Source organism: Bos grunniens, chromosome 16 (genome assembly GCF_055505025.1).
Source record: "Bos grunniens cultivar Pamir isolate PY7600 chromosome 16, Bosgru_T2T1.0, whole genome shotgun sequence".
In the NCBI taxonomy this organism is placed as follows: Eukaryota; Metazoa; Chordata; class Mammalia; order Artiodactyla; family Bovidae; genus Bos; species Bos grunniens.
Genome location: NC_141180.1, coordinates 61,627,097 through 61,634,467, shown reverse-complemented (window position 1 = coordinate 61,634,467; position 7,371 = coordinate 61,627,097).

Below are 7,371 nucleotides of genomic sequence, written 5' to 3'. Positions count from 1 at the left end.
ACAAACAAAAAGCATCCCAAGGGCTTAGGGGACCTCCTGCAGATCAATACATAAGCACCCATCTATTTTGGTATAATCACTCCATATAGCCTCTTTTATAAATAGAGAATGGAAAGAATGGGGATGCTCCTGAAGATTCATGGAAGCCAGTGTAGCATAGCCAAGAAGCCCTTGGCTAATCAGCCCCTGTCCTACCCAACTTTATCTCGCTTGGCAGAAGTAGGGCAAGACAGGAGCTCTGTTGGCTGTCTAGAACTGCACCTTGTCTACAGCTTGGGCAACCTTGGTGTGTCAGGGATCAAGTGCTTTACTGCAAAGGCATCTTGGGACACTCTCCAGAGGGAAAGGATATTTTACTAGAAGAGACCAGTCTTGTTTCAGGCCAAGGAATACATAAGCTACAAACATGATCAGACTGCAATATTTATTATCTCTAAAAATGTGTTTTGAAAATACCAGAATGCTTATAAACGCACGCTGAATGAATGAAAAAGTAAAACTTCATAATACTTTTAGTAGCCCATATCACTGTATGGTCACTCTCACTGTTAGGAAATGAATCCTCGTAAGTAACTGAGTCCCTTCTCACTGCAATTTAATTCTATTTTCTTAAGCACACTACTGTAGCAATTGAGAACAATAGGTTTGCATGAGGACAATGCATGTATTTGAATTTGGCTATTAATTCATGTCTAATACGTAATCACAAGACTAAAATACTAGGTAAATTCAATTCAGTAAAAATAAGTCAAACTTGTTTTAAAAATCAGAGAAACATTTTCCTTTGTGCAGACAAACACGTTTATGAACAAATATTTTTGTTTTAATCAGGTAATATAATTGCATAGTATCTCAATTAAATCACTCCAAACATATTAACTACTTTTGGAGAAAGTACTGAGAAAATTAGAAAGTTAAAAGGATTTTCCAGCAGCTTCCCTAGTGGCTCAGACAATAAAGATTCTGCCTGCAATGCAGGAGACCCAGGTTCGATCCCTGGGTCAGGAAGGAAATTGCAACCCCAGTCTAGTATTCTTAACTGGAAAAGCCCATGGACAGAGGAGCCTAGTGGGCTACACACTATGGGGTCACAAAGAGTTGGACACGACTGAGTGACTAATACACACACACATCATGTACTTAAAAGAGGACCCAGCCTGGGACCCATTTCCCTAGCTGGCTAAATAGGAGGCTCCAGCCAGCCCTCACCCTGTTTTCCAACTTACAGCACTGCAAGAGTTAAAACAATCTTTTTTTTTTTCCCCTTTCCATGTGTCCTATATCATTTTGTTAAGACGTTTCTTTGGTGTGACTTCAAAGAGGGAATTTGGTATTTATCTTAGCAATTCAAAATAAATGCTACCCTCTCAATTTGTCCCAGCCACTCCTCCCTCTGCTGTGTCCACAGTTCCATTCTCTGCATTCCTGCCCTACAAATTGCTCCATCAGTACCATTTTTCTAGATTCTATATACATGTATTGATATACAATATTTTTCTGTTTCTGACTTCACTTTATATAACAGGCTCTAGGTTCATCTACCTTAGTTGAACTGACTCAAATTTGTTCCTTTTTATGACTAATATTCCACTGTATATATGTACTACAACTTCTTTATTCATTCATCTGTGGATGGATATCTCCAATTAAAAATTAAAAAAATAAATAGATACTAGAGCCACAGTGTCTGGGTTCAAATATCAGCTCTAAAACTTAATTTATATGTGACCTTGGACCTTATTTAACTTTCCTGTACTTAATTTCTTCATGTATAACTGGAAATAATGAGAGTTTCTTTTTTTACAAAATTCTTGGGGATGTGAAATAATAAATTAATGTGTTTAAGGTACTTAGAAACTTTTGACCCTGTGTAAGTAATAGCTGGGCTTCCTGGTGGCTCAGAGGTTAAAGCGTCTGCCTGCAATGTGGGAGACCTGGGTTCGATCCCTGGGTTGGAAAGATCCCCTGGAGAAGGAAATGGCAACCCACTCCAGTATTCTTGCCTGGAGAATCCCATGGACGGAGGAGCCTGGTGGGCTACAGTCCACAGGGTCGCAGAGTCGGACACGACTGAACGAGTGACTTAAGTATTAGCTATTATTATTATTACTATTAAAGTCCATTGATTTTTATTTGCTTTGAGAGGCCTTTGATTTGATATTAACCACAGAGGGATATGCTGTACCTTTACGGATTACAAAACAGAAAGCTTGTAATTAGACGCATCTTAAATATTGTCCAACCTCAAGATGGAAAGGGTCCTATAACTTGAGCAATCTCAGGGCCTCTCTGGGAAAACAGAAGCCTCAGTATCCTCATTGCACAACCTTTCCAGGGTCCAACTTCTCACAAGTGCACAGTACTTTATTACAGAAAAGTATATTTCTGTGTAAAGTTACAGTAAGTTCTTACTCTAGTTAAGAAATGTATATTGATGACAGCTACATGTGAAAGAATGAACTTAGAACATTCTCTAACATCATACATAAAAATAAGCTCAGAATGAATTAAAGACCTAAATGTAAAGCTGCACACTATAAAACTCCTAGAGGAAAACATAGGCAGAACACTCTTTGATATAAATCACAGCAATATCTTTTTGGATCCATCTCCTAGAGTAATGGAAATAAAAACAACAATAAACAAATGAGACCTAATTAAACTTAAATGCTTTAGCAAAGCAAAGGACATAATAAAACAAAAAGACAACTTACAATATGGAAGGAATTATTTGCAAGCAATGCAACTGACAAGGAAACAATCTCCAAAATATACAAACAGCTCATACAGTGCAATAACAACAACAACAAAAAAATACAAAAAACCCAGTCAAAAAATGGACAGAAGATCTAAATAGACATTCCTCTAAAGAAGACATACGATGGCCAAAAGGTACATGAAAAGATGCTCAACATTGCTAATTTTAGAGAAATCAAAACTACAATGAGGTACTACCTCACACCAGTCAGAATGGCCATCATCAAAAAGTCTAAAGCAATAAATGCTAGAGGATGTGAAGAAAAGAGAACCCTCTTATACTGTTGGTGGGAATGTAAATTGATATAGCCACTATGGAGAACAGAATGGAGGTTCCTTAAAAAAATAAAAATAGAGCTACCATATTATTCAGCAATCCCACTCCTGGGCATATATCTGGAGAAAACTATAATTTGAAAATATACATGCACTGCAATGTTCATAGCATCACCACTTACAATAGCCAAGAAACGGAAGCAACCTAAGTGTCCAAATGGATAAAGAAGATGTGGTTTATATAAACAATGGAGTATTACTCAGCTGTAAAAAAAAAAAAAAGAAAGGTTGCCATTTGTAGCAATATAAATGGACCTAGAGATCATCATACTTAAGTGAAGGAAGCCAGACAGAGAGAGACAAATATCATATGACATCACTTATACATGGAATCTAAAAATAGGAATATAAATGAATGCATTTACAAAACAGATACAAACTCAAAGATATAAAAAAACAAAGCCACGGTTTCCAACGGGGGAAGGTGGGAGAGGGATAAATACAGAGTTCAGGATTAAAATATACACACTACCATATATGAAATAAACAACAAGGATCTACTATATAGCACAGGGAACTATACTATCTGGAAATAATCCATAATAGAAAAGAAAAAGAATAGATATAGTTTATATATGTGTGTGTATGTGTAACTGAATCACTTTGATGTACATCTGAAACTAACACATCATAAATTAACTCTATTTCAACTAACACAACATTGTATTATAAATTATACTTCAATTTAAAAGAGAAAATATATGAAGTGAAGTAGGATAAAATATAAGTAATGCAGTATATTATACATAGTAGAGGTAAGTTTGTTTCATTATTTTTTGTTTCTGTTATATTATACATAGAGATTGAACTATATGAAATCACCATTTTTAAGATCAAAAGGTCCAATATCTGCAGTTTCATATGGTTCCCTTTAACAGGATGTGTGCATTTTTGGAATATGTAAACAAATTTTTCTGTGAATCATAGTAAAAATTTTAAAACCACTAAAAAAAAAAAAAAGAAAATGAATATTGAGTCTTTCTTGCAGACTGTACATTATGGGGGCATTAGTATGGAGAAGATGTAACAACTGATGAACCCCCAAGAATTTAGAGTTTAGACAAAATGTTTTTTAGCTCAACCTTTAATCAACATGTTTCTTTTTCGCTTCCCCCAAATCCAGGGCAAAACCATTCCTGATCTCCAAATTCTAATGGGATATTTGCTTGCTAACTCTGACACCATCCCTAAATAATGAATGCACCAATTCATCCTCTTCATCACTTTTCAAAGACCTCAACAACAGGCCCCTGGACTACAGCTACAGAAAAAAATTCTCTAAATGTATTAAAGTCTTGGTTGTTTCCAATTAAAGACAAAACAAAAGTGTCTCATTTCTGCATTTTTCTGAGCCAGTGACTGCAAACACCGTTAATGGCAGTATGAGGATATGATAGCCAAGGCTGCATAACTTTGTAAAATAAAACATTTGGCTACAATCTAAGAAGACTGGTTGTTTTGTCACTATACAGAAATAAAGAAAAGACTGAGATATTGTATAGCAAATAGATTCTGTTCCATATCATTTATTAGGATGGTCTTATATGAACTATTCAAAGAAAGCTTATTTATAAAAAGAAGCTCTCCAAAACCTCCATCACTTAATAGTCCAGTAATCACTAAGTAGCCATTTATTCAATTTGGTAATGGTCTGATTAAACAGTTCTCTAGTACACTAAACCCATAGAGGTGAAATAAAACATTAGAGGCAAATGATTTTACCCAATGATGCATTTTCTATTTCTAGGTCTTCTCTTTTAAAAATAAATAGGAAGTTGGTATATTTCAGTAGAATTTACTTGCTCAGTTTTGTAAGTACCAGTTGGCCAGCGTAATATAATTCTGTATGGATTATATGTAAAGACCAGTTTTCCTCTAATTATGTTGCTTTAAATTTCTGCTACAAATTAATTTCACAGACACATATTTGTGTGAAAGATGATATATTTAAATGAAGTGAAATAGTCTATATATATATATATATATGATTTTAAAGAAACTTTACAGAGATTTTGACAAGACCCTAGTTAAAGAAAATTGAGGGGAGGAGGAGCCAAGATGGCGGAGGAGTAGGACAGGGAGAACACTTTCTCCCCCACAAATTCATCAAAAGAGCATTTAAACGTCGAGTAAATTCCACAAAACAACTTCTGAATGCCGGCAGAGGACATCAGGCACCCAGAAAAGCAATCCAACTCTTCGAAAGGAGGTAGGAAAAAATATAAAAGACAAAAAAAGAGACAAAAGAGGGAGGGACGGAGCTCCGTCCCGGGAAGGGAGTCTTAAAAAGAGAGAAGTTTCCAAACACCAGGAAACCTTCTCACTGCCGAATCTGTGCCGAGCTTTGGAAGCACAGAGGGCAACGTAACAGGAAGAAAAAATAAATAAACAATTAAAACTCGAAGATTGCGAGTCCTACGGTAACTCCCCCAGTGGAGAAGCAGCGCAGACGCCTGCAGGCGCCATTAACAAGCGGGGGCTGGGCAGGGAGGCGCAGCGCGGGCTGCATCGCTTAGAGTAAGAATCTGGCCTGAATACCCTGAGCACTATCTGAGCGAAATAATTTGGGCTAACAAACCAGACTGTGGGATATCTACTACGCGAAAAGCCAGCCCCAACCTAAGACCGCCAGGCCCGTGCACGGAACAAAGAATTGAACAGAGATAGCCGGCTGCAGACCTTCCCCCTCCGGTGATAGGCAGCCAGAGCCGGAAGGGGGCAATCGCAGCCCCAGAGAGACATTATCTATAAAACTGTAAGCAGGCTTCTTTGCTAACTAAAACTTCTTGGGGGTCTGGACGGTTAACATCTGCCTAAGAAGGTGCGCCGGTTTTGCGCCCAGATAACCGAGTGGCAGGGAGGCGATAAGTCGCAGCATTGGCGCTCGCCAAACACCTCATCACTTGAGCTGCTCGGACCTGGGAAGAGCACAATACTCAGGCCCAACTGAGTCTGCGCCTCTGAGGACTATCCGAGTGCCTGAACCTGAGCGGCTTGGACCTGGGAGGTACATGCAACCCAGGGCCAGCCTTGGATTGTTCCCGGTGGAACAACCTAGAGCCCGAGCAGTGTGGGCAGGGAGGCTACACGCGCAGTGAGCGGGGGCAGACCCAGTGTGGCTGAGGCACTGCGAGCGCACGCCAGTGTTATTTGCTTGCAGCATCCCTCCCTCCCTCCCCACAGCGCGACTGAACAAAGAGAAGAAATACAGTTCCACCCATCAGAACACTGACACAAGCTTCCCTAACCAGGAAACCTTGACAAGCCACCTGTACAAACCCACACACAGTGAGGAATAGCCACAATAAAGAGAACTCCACAAACTGCCAGAATACAGAAAGGACACCCCATACTCAGCAATTTAAACAAGATGAAGAGACAGAGGAATAGCCAGCAGATAAAGGAACAGGATAAATGCCCACCAAACCAAACAAAAGAGGAAGAGATAGGGAATCTACCTGATAAAGAATTCCAAATAATGATAGTGAAATTGATCCAAAATCTAGAAATTAAAATGGAATCACAGATAAATAGCTTGGAGACAAGGATTGAGAAGATGCAAGAAAGGTTTAACAAGGACCTAGAAGAAATAAAAAAGAGTCAATATACAATGAATAATGCAATAAATGAAATTAAAAACACTCTGGAGGCAACAAATAGTAGAATAACAGAGGCAGAAGATAGGATTAGTGAATTAGAAGATAGAATGGTAGAAATAAATGAATCAGAGAGAATAAAAGAAAAACGAATTAAAAGAAATGAGGACAATCTCAGAGACCTCCAGGACAATATTAAACGCTACAACATTCGAATCATAGGGGTTCCAGAAGAAGAAGACAAAAAGAAAGACCATGAGAAAATACTTGAGGAGATAATAGTTGAAAACTTCCCTAAACTGGGGAAGGAAATAATCACCCAAGTCCAAGAAACCCAGAGAATCCCAAACAGGATAAACCCAAGGCGAAACACCCCAAGACACATATTACTCAAATTAACAAAGATCAAACACAAAGAACAAATATTAAAAGCAGCAAGGGAAAAACAACAAATAACACACAAGGGAATTCCCATAAGGATAACAGCTGATCTTTCAATAGAAACTCTTCAAGCCAGGAGGGAATGGCAAGACATACTTAAAATGATGAAAGAAAATAACCTACAGCCCAGATTATTGTACCCAGCAAGGATTTCATTCAAGTATGAAGGAGAAATCAAAAGCTTCTCAGATAAGCAAAAGCTGAGAGAATTCTGCACCACCAAACCAGCTCTACAACAAAT